Source organism: Mesoplodon mirus (assembly GCF_964341445.2).
Source record: "Mesoplodon mirus genome assembly, chromosome: 7".
Lineage (NCBI taxonomy): Eukaryota > Metazoa > Chordata > Mammalia > Artiodactyla > Ziphiidae > Mesoplodon > Mesoplodon mirus.
The window spans coordinates 17789189-17804703 of NC_138983.1; positions in this window are offsets into that span (position 1 = coordinate 17789189).

Consider the following 15515-nt stretch of genomic DNA (forward strand, 5'->3'; position numbering starts at 1 on the left):
AAGAAAATATTGCTATGATTTATGTCAGAGGATGTTTTGCTTATGTTCTCTTCTAGGAGTTTTATGATGTCAGATCTTATATTTAAGTCTTTAAGCCATTTTGAGTTTATTTTTGTGTATGGTGTGAGGGAGTGTTCTAACTTCATTGATTTACATGAGGCAGTCCAGCTTTTTCAACAACACTTACTGAAGAGACTGTCATTTTTCCATTGTATATTCTTACCTCCTTTGTTGAAGATTAATTGACTTTAGGTGTGTGGGTTTATTTCTGGGCTCTTTATTTTGTTCCATTGATCTATGTGTTTTTTTTGTGTGTGTGCGAGTACCACACTCTTTTGATTACTGTAGTTTTGTAGTATTGTCTGAAGTCTGAGAGGGTTATGCCTCCAGCTTTTTTCTTTTTGCTCAGAATTGTTTTGGCAATTCTGGGTCTTTTGTGGTTCCATATAAATTTTAGGATTTTTATTCTAGTTCTGTGAAAAATGTCATGGGAAGTTTGATAGGGATTGCATTAAATCTGTAGATTCCTTTGGGTAGTATGGTTATTTTACTTATGTATTTTAATTGGCAGTTTTAGGCCTTTTATATTTAATTATTTTATTTGAATATTTATTTAAATATTTTATGAATATTTAGATTAATTTATACATGTTATTTTGTGTTTTCTATTTTTTGTTTGCAATGTGATTTTGAACAAAAATTCACATGAAAGCTGCTTTTGCTTAAGAATTCTCATAATAGGCATTTTAAGAAAAAAACAGTTTTATTGAACTATAAATGGCATACAATAACTTGCACATATTTAAACTTTATAAGTTTTATAAATTTTGATATATGTGTACCCCCGTGGAACCATGACCACAATCAAGATAATGAACATATTTGTCACATCAAAAGATTCCTGATGACACTTGTAAACTCCTTTCTTTTATCCCTCTCTTTGGATAGAGAGATTTTCCTGGATTGCATCTCTGAAGTCTTGCTAGTGGTTCCCAGATGCTGATCTGTGAGCCAGTAATGACTGGACTGTGTCAGAATTCTCTGAGAGAACTCATTGAAAAAGCCCACAATTCTAGGATGCTTCTGTAGAATTTCAGATAAATTTTTTCTGGGGTAAGGCTTGTGTTTCAAAGGGGCTCTTTAGGATATTCTTATATGAAGCTGGGTTGAGAAGCACTGCTCTAAATGGTAGGCATCCCATTTAGGTTTGATGGAGTTTTGGATTTCAACACAATAATAACTAATAATAATAATACTTATTGGACGCATAACACCAGACATTTTAAGTGTCTGTGGAGCATGTATGTCACTTTTATGAAGATTACTTTAACCTTTTGAGTTAAATACAGTTATCACCCTTATATGAGGAATCCGAGTCTTACTCAGAATCACATAGCTAATGACTGGGAACCTAAGCCTATACAGACAACCATACAATGTAAATGGTGTGCTACCTAAACTAGGAGGCAAGCACTGGTTCCAACCCTGTCTCTTGCAGGGTCACCTTGGATAAGACGTTCGAATATGCAGGAAATCTATTTTTTTTTCATTTGTAAAATGAGAGGGTTAGATTAGGTAATTTTCTAGCTCTTTTTAGCTCAGAAATTATGCTTTTTGTATGAAAATGCAATTAGCTTTAAAGAAGTATAACAATGAACTAATCTCTAACATATGAAGCATTTATACCCAGTTTAGAGCAATAGTCAAGGACATATAAAAATGCATACAATTTGGCACCTTTTCACACTAATCTTCTATTTTATCAACACAATATATACATTTTCTGCCTTAAATATTGAACGGTGATTCTTTCTTTTGCTGCAGTGTGGGGATCTAGCCATTGGGCTTAACTACAGCTCATCTGTTCCTGGAATAAAAATACCTTTTGGTTTTTCTTTTGCCATTTCAAAGTGTCCTAGTGAAGCGCCTTCCCAGAATTATTGTCATTTTAAAACATTTGAATCTCAAGAGAGGTCCTATCTGGTTTTGTCCTTTACTGGAATCACTCTATTCTGGGGGTTAGAAATGGAATGGAATGATTATGTACTTATGCACTATACTTCCTAGCATGACTGTTATTTTTTTAATCAGCAGAATCTTTTTTTTATATACCTGACCTACTGTTTCTGCCAAGCTTTCTATCCATGGAAGGTAGGGCTTGACAAAATAAGGATACTTACTAACACTTTTATATTAAGCTGTGCAGGCTCTATTGAAATCTACTGCTAAATTTTTAAAGGTGGCTATCATTTTCTTGTGATTCAGATTTTAAAGCATTTATTCAGGAAAACATACAGTAGTTTATAGGCTTTGCTCACATAATTTCATATTGAATTTTGTAATAATTAATACAGAACATATTATATAGTAGTGTATGTGAGCAATCTGAAATCATATATGCACACACAGTTTACATATATGTGTGTGTATTTATATATTCTGTATATATATAAATTTAAAATTATAATTTTCTGTTAATATTTACTACTAATGATTTTTATTTTCTTATAGACTCATGGCACAAGTTGTTCTGGAAAGCTTCCACTGCAAAAGAGATATTTATTGCTGCTTTCTTTTCTCTGTTCCAGGAGACATGCTTCCTCTATGTTTCTAGGTTCTGTGAAATGAAATGCTGCAAGATATATCTATCTGCAACAGAACATTCTGAGCATTGCTTTCCATTCAGTGCTCATGAAAAGAAAGTACAAAGAGTAAAGAGAGTCAAGGTAACATTTAAAATTCTTTATTAAATAAATAAATGTATTTATTTATTTTTGGCTGTGTTGGGTCTTCATTGCTGCACAGGAACTGCCTCTAGTTGCGGTGAGCAGGGGCTACTCATCGTTGTGGTGCACGGGCTTCTCATTGCGGTGGCTTGTCTTTGTTGCAGAGCACGGAGTCTAGGCTCACGGGCTTCAGTAGTTGTGGCACATGGGGTCAGTAGTTGTGGCTCATGGGCTCTAGAGCGCAGGCTCTATAGTTGTGGTGCGTGGGCTTAGTTGCTCCGCGGCATGTGGGATCTTCCCGGACCAGGGCTCAAGCCCGTGTTCTCTGCATTGGCAGGTGGATTCTTAAACACTGTACCACCAGGGAAGGCCCTGGCCTTTAATTTTCTTAAAAAACAAACAAACAAAGCTCAGTGTACATAAGTTGAATCTTACCTGGTCAAATAAGGAAAGTCTGATTGTTTTGGTGATAGAAGTCTTACCAATCATTCCTTTAAAATACTGCTGTACATAGTTATGGGCTTTGGAGCTGTACTTGAAATTATCATTAATTCAAAAAATCATTGGGACCACTAAAGTTTACATTAGACATATCACCAGAGAAGTTTTGTGAAAATAAATTTCTACTCTACCCCAGGAGAATGAACCTTTCCATCTGTCCCATTTGCAAGCATTATCTAATATAACATTATTTCCAGATCTATTATATAGAGGACTTGAAGAGACAAAATTAGCATTGGAAAGAACCTCTGATTTAAGATTCAGCGTTAGAGTATTGCTGTTTACTTCATTCTTTTACTAGAAATAGAATTTCTTTCACACAAATTTTATAGAGTCTTGTGTTAAGTGAGCTCAAAAAGGAAGCCAATCTCTATCCCCAAAGAGGTTGGCATTCTTATGGCCTTGTGTTGTGAGTTTTTTTAAAAATACAGTTCTGTAAAAAAAAAAAAAATACAGTTCTGATTTCAAATGGTCTATGCCATATTCCCCACCAAAACACAAAATATTTTAGAAACCTCTGTTTACCACATCCAAACTACTTCTCTGAGTCTTCCTTATACAATTGACATAGACTCGAAAATCCTTTGGGAAACCGATTGCAGTTTTGGGTAAAAAAAAATTGTGATTATGGGAAATGTGACTAAACATAAAATTGTAAGTACCTTAAAAGAGACACAGATGCAATGCTATTGCTTTTTATTGATAGAAATAACTTAATATCTTGTAGGACCAGGGAGAACCTTATGGAAGCAATGGCACTTGAAGTAGACCTTAAATGGTATTGATGGTGACAGTTGATGATTACCTTGTGCCAGTTGTCTGCCTAACTGTTTGTATACATTATCTAAATTTGTTCTTCAAACCCTGTGAAGTAGTTTCTCTTATTGCCCCAGTTTAATAAGTGAAGAAAACAGACATGAAAAAGATATGCCATATACCTAATTGGGAATGGAACTAGGATTTGAACTCAGGTATGTTTGGCTTTACCTCTGTGTTTAAATCCACTATGTTATATTTTGTCTTGGTGGAATTAAATGTGCAGGGATGAGGGTGTGAAAAAAGAGTGTTTGAGATAGTGGGAGCAACATGAGAAAAGACATAGAGACTGGAAAGCACAGGACACAGTCAACAGAGAACAGTTGATTTTGTTGGAGCTATTGGTATATGGGGAATGAGAAACAAATTTGGAAATACCACTTGGGGCCAGATGGTGAAAAGCCCTAAATGACAGGCTCAAGAATGCTGACTCTTATCTTGGGTGATAGAAAGAGTTATTGGTGATTAAGGCTAAAGAAGAATTGGGATAAGCATATAAGATTCTGGAGACTGAGAGATTAGTCACAAGGTTAGGACTCTAATCCCAGAAAGCTACAATGAGGATCTGAGCTGTAAAGGTGAATGGAAAAGACCAGGATGTGGAATGAACTACCCAGGTGCAAAGATGAGGCCACATGACCCAGCAAGTGGACACAGCTTCCTGAGGAAGAGAAGTCTGTTTAAGATAGAACATCATGATTTTGGACACACTAATTGGGATACCCAGGTGGACATTTCCAGGAGGCATTTGTAAGATTTTGCTTGTAGTCCATCAGCCACCTATCTGGTTAGAAGGAGAAGAATGTTGTACCAAGCTTTATGAGTGAAGTAAGATGAGGCAGAAATAAAATCTTTTTTTTTCTAGGAAAGACACTTTTCTAGGTGCTTTACTATAATAATCTTATGAGGTAAGCCATATTAACTCTATTTTAAAGGTAAAGAATTGGCTTAAATGAAGTTATGATTGGCCCAGTCAAAGTATAAGTGAGTAGTAGAGCCAGTATTCAAACTTAAGTTTGCTTCACTGCGGAGTGTGAAATCATTAATCTTTGAAATTATCATTTATTTATTCATTCATTTATTATTATTTATTTGTATATTGGGTATTTATTTTGCACAAAGCATTGCTCAATTCCAAGAAAAAAATTATTGTGTGAAAAAAGCAGCAGTCCAATATGATGCTATTTATGTATTTTTTAAAAAGAAAATCTGTAAAATAACGCTGCATATTTTCTGTGACAACATGTAAAAAACACACAGTAAATTGGTCACAGTGTTTACATCTGAGGAATGAATTAAGATAGGCAGAGAGGTTAAAGAAAATGTATGTCTAATGTTTTAATTATACAGAGAATATTTTCATGTATTATTTGTGTAGATAAAATTTAATATTAAAATGAATATTTCTGCCCACAAAATGGCTTCCCATACAACATGATTGTGTTATAAGGAGTTTGAATTAAGTAAATGAGGAAATAGGATGAGTTTATAGAAATTATTTAGAACAAAATTTGGGTTAAGTGAGACACGTAGTTTTTTCCCGTGACTGGTTGCTGGTCTCTTCTGAAGAAAGTCAGGCAAGCTTCCATTAACAACTCCATGAGCCACAGCCAGCTGGGCACACCTCATTTTTCTGAGGAATGTGTCAGGCTGTAGGTAGTAGGCTGGGGGGGAATTTCCCAAGCAGGAATTTGGATATAACTTGCTCATTCTTGTGGTTGAAGGCAACTGAATTCCTTTGTAAGCGGGCTCAGGCATGAATCTGGGGCTCTCTTCTGTTGAGTTTCCTCCCTGGGGAACCTTTAACTATCTTCAGCCCCCCTCATCCCCAGTGTGATCAAAGCTCCAATCATGATTAGCTTCTGCCAGGTATTCTTATTTAAGTCCTTTGGCTTTTCAAATATACTGTATTCTTTACAGTGTTTGCTCTTAGCTACTTAACGTTCCTCGTCCTTCAAGTCTCAGCTTCAATTCCACATTCACCAAAAACTCATCTGTATCCCACCTCCCAAACCAGATTGGGTGTTCCTTCATGTACCCCCATGGCCCTCTACTTCCCACACCATTTCACCACCCCCTCACTCATCTAAGGCAATTCTCCACCCTGGCTGGACATCAAAATCATAATGAAGCTCTAAAAATATAAATGTCTGGGTTCTACTTCAGATTTATTGCATATGAATCTTCAGGATTATATCTAGATGTTTATTTTTGTAAATAGTGCTCATTATCTAATTGCAACTAATATTTCTTGATATTGGTAAGTGCATTAAGAAGAGAGGCTCTGGGATGGGAGGGGAGTTTGGGGGAGAACGGATACATGTATATGTATGGCTGAGTCGCATTGCTGTGCACCCGAAATTATCACAACATTGTTAATCAACTATACTCCAATATAAAATAAAAAGTTAAAAAAAAAAAAGAATAGAGGGTCTGGTTCTGCAGCTGTTTGTTTTACTGATATTGAAGACTTTTTTCACCCTCATCAGTAGCTCTGGCCTTACTGGAATCACTAGGATAATGTCATAAAGACAGAGATTAATTTGGCTTGCTTAATTTAAAGAAAAATATTTTGACATCATAAGTGATGTTTTCTGTGTCCTAGAAGTAGACAATGGGGCATCTCAAATGAGACTAAAAAACGTAAATATTCAATAGCTTATGCAAAGCAGTCTCTCATTGCATCATCTTTCACTGTCCATTCTAGTTCAGCTCCTTCCCATTACCGTACCAACTCATATCTAGTAATAGCAGTGGGATGGGGCATTACCTGGACAGGATGTAAAATACTCAGTGTTGTTTTCTGGAGTCTTATTCTTGATCTCATGGGCTCTAAATGTGCAGCATCTGCCGATCACATTTGACTAGGTGTTCTTGGACCCAGACGCTTCTGATACCTTGGTGCCTAGAATACTGCTCCAAATCTTATGTGTCCTTCCAACCCTCAACATCCATAAATCAGAGAGAAGCAGAAGAGTATAGTGTTTGAGAATCCAGGGTTCTGGGGCCTGGTTCTGGGTTTGGAGGCAAGTTCTGCCATTTCAACAAGCTGTATGCTTCTCTATGCTTCAGTGTTTCCATCTTTAAAATGTGGAAAACATAGTATGGTATCTACTTCGTAAAGTTTTAGTAGGATTAAATGAGCTAATATACATGAAGAACTTTAGAAGGTTATCTAGTACATTGTAAATGCTTAAAAAATATTGGCTATTTTACTTTTAAAGATTAGGCATTCACCCTAGCTACACAGATGTTACAGAAATGTATGGGGAAGATAAAGAATAAACTAAGCACAGATAATATAAAATCACTGATGATAAAATGGAGTATAAAATGTCATGACATAGACTGAAGAAGATTTTTAAAAATGCAATTTGGTAAAGAGGATATTAACAAGAGCAGATTTACCATTTTCACTGGTCCCTTAAAAGGTTCTGGAAATGTCTTAGTATTCTTTTTCTTAAAGAGACTACCTTAAGTTATATAAACTTTAGGATTTGTAAAACCTGGATCTTCTAAATCAAAATGGAAAACACTGTTCAGGAAGACAAAATAAAAGAATTTAGGCCAAATTGGTGAGGTAGATATATGAAGTATCCATTGATTGCTGACTTTTGCCTTGTGAGCTGGGCCTCAGAATAACTTACCACAGTTCCATTTTCATATGCCTTTTTTGAAACTCTCCTAACAACCTCCTAAAGGAATCAGTTCTCCCCATGTGTGGGCACGTTAACTCATATTTTTTTCCCCTTAATTGCCTTAATCTTAAAATATAAGGAAGAATTAATTAACTATCCTGATGGGGGAAGAAAAGTTAATAGCAATTTTAATGAGGGTAACCTTAGCAGGATTTATAATAACCCTGAAAAGATGGTTAGGTCCCTTCTTTCTCCACCTGACTCTCGCCTTCTGCAAATGGCTGTAAGGGCTGATTACAAGTGATTAATTACCTACTGGAAGGCTTGTCTCCAGCTCATCTTCTTATCCCCAAACCAACTGCAGTCTGAAGAATATAGTGAGAATTCTAAACGTAAAAAAGGTAAAATGGCTTTTTCTACAATATAAAGTGCTTATAAGACAGAATTTGATGAAGAACATCTGGATAGAGATTTTACACCGGTACAGGGAAAGGCAAATAAGTTGTATTAGGCTGGCTTTGGAAATTTCATCTAAAATGACAGAGAATGTGGTAGCCATGCCATGAATGAGACATTTGTATTACTACAAGGCAGTGGATTTTTACCTGGAACCACTCTCTGGACTGTGGTGCAGGAAGGAAGAGTCCAGATAGAACCTACTGGTATCATTAAACTGAGTATTCAGAGTTCAGAGTTTGAGGCTCATGAGGAAATTGGAATTTTTAGAAAGGCCATGCTCTAGAAGTAGGACTAATTTAGCCCTAGAATAAATGATACTCTAGAACCACTATGATATATCACAAAGTAAGACTTAAAAAAATCAAGCAGGCTACAAGTAAATGCACTGCCTTTTGGAATAAAACCCACTATTCTATTCAGGAAGATGACAAAGTCCAGATGCACAACAATGTAACATCCATTATTCGATATTACAACCAAAATATATGAGACATGTGAAGAAGCAGAAACATATGTTCCATAACCAGAAAAATAATCATTTATTAGAAATCTGTCCCCAAATTATAGATATGATAGAATTATCAGATAAGGACTTTAAAAGTTACAATAAATATGTTCAAGGATATAAAAAAATATACTGACATATAGCTATAATTAGGAAAAATAATTGCAATAGAGAAATAGAAGATATAAAAAGGATCCTAATGAGACATAGAGATGAAAAACAATATCGGAAAAAAATTTTGATAGGTTTAACAACAGATTATTCACTGCAGAACAAAATATTAGTAAATTAGTAGAAAGGGGCAAAATAAACTATGCAAACTGAAGCCAAAAGAAGAAAAGCTGAAAATAAATGAACAGAGCTTCAGTGACTTGTCAGTCTATACCTGACCATATATAAATGGTCCTATATGTGTGTAATTTGGAGTCACAGTAGGAGGGAGGGAGAGATTTGGGGAAGAAAAAAAAAACTTTGAAAATATCAGGGTTGAAAAAATTCCAAATTTGGTAAAAAAAATAGCACATATTTATGAACATCACAAAAAAGCAAGAGGGATGAACTCAAATAAAACCGTATCCAAGCACATTATGACCAAACTACTGAAAATAGATTGATAAAGAGAAAATATTAAAAGCAGCCAGACAAAAATAACACATTACATACAGGGAAATAGTAAGAATGATTCTATCTACTCATCAGAAAAAATGTAAGCCAGAAGACAATGAAATTACAACCTTAAAGTAGTGAAAGAAAATTATAACCTAGAATCTTATATAGAGTGAAAATATTCTTCAAATATGAAGGCTAATGAAAGCAAATAAAAGCCATTTTCAGAAAAAAGAAAAGTTAAAAGACTATTTCACCAGCAGATCTGCACGACATGGAGTGTTAAACGAAGTTCTTCAGGTTGAAAGTAAATGATACCAGATGGAAATTGGGATCTATATAAAGGAAAGAAGAGCAATGGAAATGGTAAATAGGTGGGTAAATTAATTTTTTATCTTATTTAAAAATTTATCTAAATTATTTTGACTATTAAAGAAAAACTATAAAATTGTACTTAAACATGCTTATGTGCAGAAGTAAAACTTATAAAACTAACAGGAAGAATGGGAGTGTTGAAAATAGAAGTATACCTTAAAAAGTTATTATAACTGAAGTGGTATAATGTTAACTGAAGTGGTATGATGTTATTTGAAGGTAGAATCTGATACGTTAAAGACATAAGTTAAAGCTAATAAAACATTCCAAGGCAAGGTAGATTGCTAAATATTGCTTAATTAATAAAAGGAAAACCAGAAAAAGAGAGAAATAAAGAATCAGAAAAAATCAGGACAAAAAAATCCCCAGGATAGTAGCCTAAAAAGTCAGTCATATAGGGCTTCCCTGGTGGCGCAGTGGTTGAGAGTCCGCCTGCCGATGCAGGGGACATGGGTTCGTGCCCCGGTCCGGGAGCCGTGGAGCGGCTGGGCCTGTGAGCCATGGCCGCTGAGCCTGCGCGTCTGGAGCCTGTGCTCCGCAATGAGAGAGGCCACAACAGTGAGAGGCCTGCGTACCGCAAAAAAAAAAAAAAAAAAAAAAGTCAATCATATAAACAACCATTTTAAATATCAATAAATTTATCACTTAAACTAAAAAACAGAGTCTAAAACTGGATATCAATTTTTTGGGGTTGAAATATAGTCGATTTACAGTGTTGTGTTAATTTCTGCTGTACAGCAAAGTGATGCAGTTATACATATGTATACATTCTTTTTTTAAATATTCTTTTCCATTATGGTTTATCATAGCATATTGAATATAGTTCTGTGCTATACAGTAGGACCTTGTAAACCTGAATAAAAACTATATGCTATATATTTACAAGAGGTGCATGTTAAAGATACAGATAGCTTAAAATTAAAAGGACGAGAGAAAGTTATACTATGCAAGTACTAAAAATAGGAAAGCTGGACTGGCTGTATTAATATTATACAAAATATTCCTCAGGATGAGGATTATTATAAGAGATAAAGGGAAATATTTTATAATGATAAAATGGTTCACTTATTAATTTATAACAATGCAAAATGTGTATGGATCTAATAATAGTGTTTCAAAATACATGAAGCAAAACTGTTAGAAAAAAAGGAGAAATAGGCAATACCACAATTATAGTTGTGCATTTCAATATTTACCTCTCAGTAAGTGATCTGGTAAGAATAGAGAGATATGAATAACAATATAAATCCACTTAATCTGACCACTGCAAAATACACATTTTTGCCAAGCTCACGTGAAACATTCACCAAGAAATACCATATGCTGAGTCATAATACAAGCTTAAATAAATTTAAAATGATTAAAATAATTCAGAGTATGTTAGCTAATGAACCTGAAAATTAATGAGAAAGTATCTGGAAAGTCTCCAAATATTTGTAAATAAAAAGCACACTGAATCAGTTATACACATACATATATCCACTGTTTTTTAGATTCTATTCCCATATAGGTCATTACAGAGTATTGAGTAGTGTTCCCTGTGCTATACAGTAGGTTCTTATTAGTTATCTATTTTATATATAGTAGTGTGTATATGTCAATTCCAATCTCCCAGTTTCTCTCTTCCTCCCTCCTTGGTAACCATAAGTTTGTTTTCTATATCTGTGACTCTATTTCTGATTTGTAAATAGGTTCATTTGTACCATTTTTAAGATTCCACATATAAGCAGTATCATATGATATTTGTCTTTCTCTGTCTGTTGAAATTCCCCTTATATGAATTACCTATTAATGTATTTTATTTGTTTTGAAACCTAGTTTTCCTGTCTTTTTTCCTTGTTGGTTTGCAGTAGTTCCTTGTTTATTCCAGTTATTAATTTTTGTCAGTTTTTTTGTTATTATTAGTAGAATGAAAATCTATCATCTTGATTTGTCATTTTTGAAAATCCTATACAAGACTTTATTTGTAGTTAAATCTATCAATTTTGGTGGGTCTTGCTTAAGAGGTCTTCCTTAACCCTTAAGTCACAAAGATATTTTTAATCTCTTTCTTTTAGCTTTGTAGTTTTTCTTTAAATTTAGAACATTGCTCCTTTTGGAGTCCACCTTCTTATAGAGGAGAAAATAAGGAGTGACTTAAGTTTTTCTTTTTAAAAAATTTTATGTAGTAAGACTACATGTTAAATTCTGTCTACTAAAATATTCACTATTTCTTCATAGATGTACAGTGACACTTTCATCATATTTGAAGTCTCCATACATGTTTGTTGTTGCAATGCTGGATTTGTTGGTTCCTATACAAACACCATACTTTAAAAATCATTGATAGAAATGTTCTTTTAAATGAAATAATTTTTAATCAAAGAAATAGAAGTCCAATAGTTGTGTGGATAAATAATGCAAAATAGTCTGATAGACTTCCAATTCACATTACCAAGAGGCAAACATTTTTCTTTTAGCTTTTTCTTTTGTTATTTATCTCCTTATTCTTAAATGTACTTGCTACCATTTCCTGGTTTTCTCCTGTGCCAGGTACTTTTCCTATCATCCTTTCAACTCCTTCCATTAAACCAGGGATTGATAAACTTTTTCTGTAAGGGGATAAGTAGTAAACATTTTAGGCCTCGTGGGCCATAGAGCTTCTGTTGCAACTACTCACTTCTGCCACTGTAGTGCAGAAGCAGTTATAGGTGAATGGGGGTAGCTTTATTTACAATAAAATTTTATTTACAAAAACAGGTAGTGGGTTGGATTTGTCAACTGCTGCAGTAAATCATATTGCCTCTCTTTAAAAATAAAATTTTCAAGATGAAGACATATTTAAATATAACCATTACTTTTTAAAAAGTATTCTCTATATATAGATTATGTTGTATGTGAAAATAAGTTCATAACTAATAGTTAATGATGCTGGTCAGGTATGTCACTAGGTTCTCCAGTGACTTATTTCTTTGTGCTTTAGGTTTTGACTGGGACTCAAGCAACTAGAATAGACTATTACTAGACACTAGAATAGACTTGGCCACCCAGTGTATGTTTGAATACCTTTAGTTCTATTTCTAGATTTAATCATTGATAGTTTCCTATACTCTTCAACAATTATTTACACACATCCCAAAGGAGATTATACTCTGTATTTGTTCTGTACCCTCTCTCCCCCTTTCCTTTTTTCCTTCTCTCATTGCTTTCTTTGTTCCTTCCTTCATTGCTTTCTTTTTTCCTTACACCCTTTATTTCTATCTCTTTTCTCTTGGAATTCCTATATTATACTAGAACAAATGAATTAAAGTTAGAAGAATATGAATTATATTTTATTCATGAAAACATTACTTAACATAAAAAGTGTAGCATCCCAAATACAATTTGGTTTTGAAAAAAATTTTTTAAGTTGCAAATTTAATTTGTATGAGATCAGTTCACTAGAAAATTAAGCACATTTTCTGTAAAATGCAATAATGAATATCACTGTACCACTCAAGCATAATTACAATATAATTATATTTAATACAATTAAGTATATTTTCTATTAAAGGTCAATAGCAGAGTCCATTGTTACACTACTCGGACGGAAGTGCCATGCAATTAGGGCTTTGTAGCTAAATGAGCTGTAGAAGAAACCAAATGCATTACTACTTCATAGAAACATTTCATTACATTCCAATTATAGATTGGAGGCCTTTTCCCTCTTTCCTTTTCATCATGTTTTCATCTCTTCTGAAAACTGATGACTAGTGGAAGGATCATACCCTATTGTGGAGATTATGGATCAGTATCAAACTTGATTCTTCCTTAAATAGTACTATCCATCTCACAGATGTCACTCTAGACTTCTCCTTGGTATATTCAGTTAGTAATTCTACCTGTTGTTTCAGGTTGCACACCCAGGAAAGGATAAAATAAACTTTGGCCAGAGGAAATTTTGGCTTCACTATCAGGTTCTTCTTAATTATGGTGTCTTGCATCTCTTTCCTGCCTCTCTCTTTGCCTTTGGTCTGAACTTCCTGTATGCCTGGTTTGTTACATTTCTCAATACCCTAAAATATCTCAGGTTCAATCTGCTGCAAGCATAGCTCCTTTTCATATATTCCTTTTTCTTTCTCTGTCTTCTTCTGTTTTCTTGTCTCATGTCTTCAAGGGCACTAATCATTCTTCTACACTGTCTAAATGCTATTAATCTTATCAAGTGAATTTGTTAAGATATTGAATTTTTCATCTCTAAATGATTGATTTTTTTCATAGGCCATATCTTATCATGCTCATTTTTCTTAACCTTCTAGAACATATGAGGTATGTTTACAATAGCTGCTTTGTTGTCATTGCTAATTCTATCATCTGTGTCATTTCTGGGTCTGTATAGATTGATTTTTCTCTCATTATGATTTTATATTTTCCTGCTTTGTTGCATATCTGGTAATTTTTGTTGGATACCAGGCATTGTAAATTTTACTTTGCAGGGTGATGGTGTTTTTATTTTCTTAAGTATTTTGGGAGCTTTCTTATGGGATGCAGCAATCAAGTTACTTGGAAACAATTTGGTCCATTTGAGCTGTTAGGCAGTTTCTCCATGACTAATTTGGCCCTATCTTGAGGTAATACTCTTCTGAGGACCCTACTTGATGCTTCATGTGTTAGAAAGAAGGAATACAAACTATTCTTGTCCTGTGTGAGCTCCAAAACCTATTACATCTTATCCTTCTGATGATTCTTTCCCATGCCTTACATAGTCATTATTCAGATGAAGACTCATTAGGTACTCTTTGCAGATCTCTGGAGTTCTCTTTATGCAGCTTTATTTTTTTCCAATTATCTGTCTTTTAAATTCTAGCTACCAAAAAAAAAATTCTAGCTAACGTATACCTCTTGAATTCTGAACTGTCTTCTCAACTCGGGAGGTTTGCCAGGCTTTATTAATGCCATTCACTAAACTGGGACAATTATTGATGCTTTAGATGGAATGTTTGTGTCTTCCCCAAATCCATATGTTGAAGCTGTAGTGCCTAATGTAACAATATTTGGAGATGGGGTCATTAGAAGGTACTTAGGTTTAGAGGAGGTCAGGAGAGTTGGGCCCCATGATGGGATTAGTGGCCTTATGAGGAGAGAAAGAGACCAGAGCTCTCTTTCCCTCTCTCTGCCATGTGAGGACACAGCATGAGAGTGGCTATCTGAAAGCCAGGAAGAGGGCTCTTACCAGAATTCGACCATGCTGGCACCCTGATCTTGGACGTCCAGCCTTGAGAACTGTGACAGATACATTTCTGTTCCTTAAGCCACTCAATCTATGGTATTTTGTTATAGCAGCTCAAGCTGACTAATACAGTTGGTCTCACCTTATTTATTTTCGTTTTTTTGGGACCAATGGCCACCTTGCCTATTGTCTAATGTGTAAAAAGTGTTGTTTCTGTATTTTGTCAATTTTTTTAAATTGTTTAAGGAGGAAGATAAATATCTTCCCTGTTACTCCTTCATAGATGGAAGCAGAAGTCTCTTTCAATTATATTTTGTTGAGCAAATGCAAATTCATTGTAATAAAAACTTGTGTTGAACTCTGATATACAGAAACCTGATATTAATAATGAAGAAGTGGGGGCTTCCCTGGTGGTGCAGTGGCTGAGAGTCCGCCTGCCGACGCAGGGGACACGGGTTCATGCCCCGGTCTGGGAAGATCCCACATGCCGTGAAGCGGCTAGGCCCATGAGCCATGGCCTCTGAGCCTGCATGACCAGAGCCTGTGCTCCACAACGGGAGAGGCCACAACAGTGAGAGGCCCACGTACCGCAAAAAAAAAGGAAAATAAAAAAATAAAATAAAAATGAAGAAGTCTAAGAGGTTATAGGCTTTCAGATCTGACAACTTTTTCTCTTCCTCAACCTTTATTGATTTGAATGG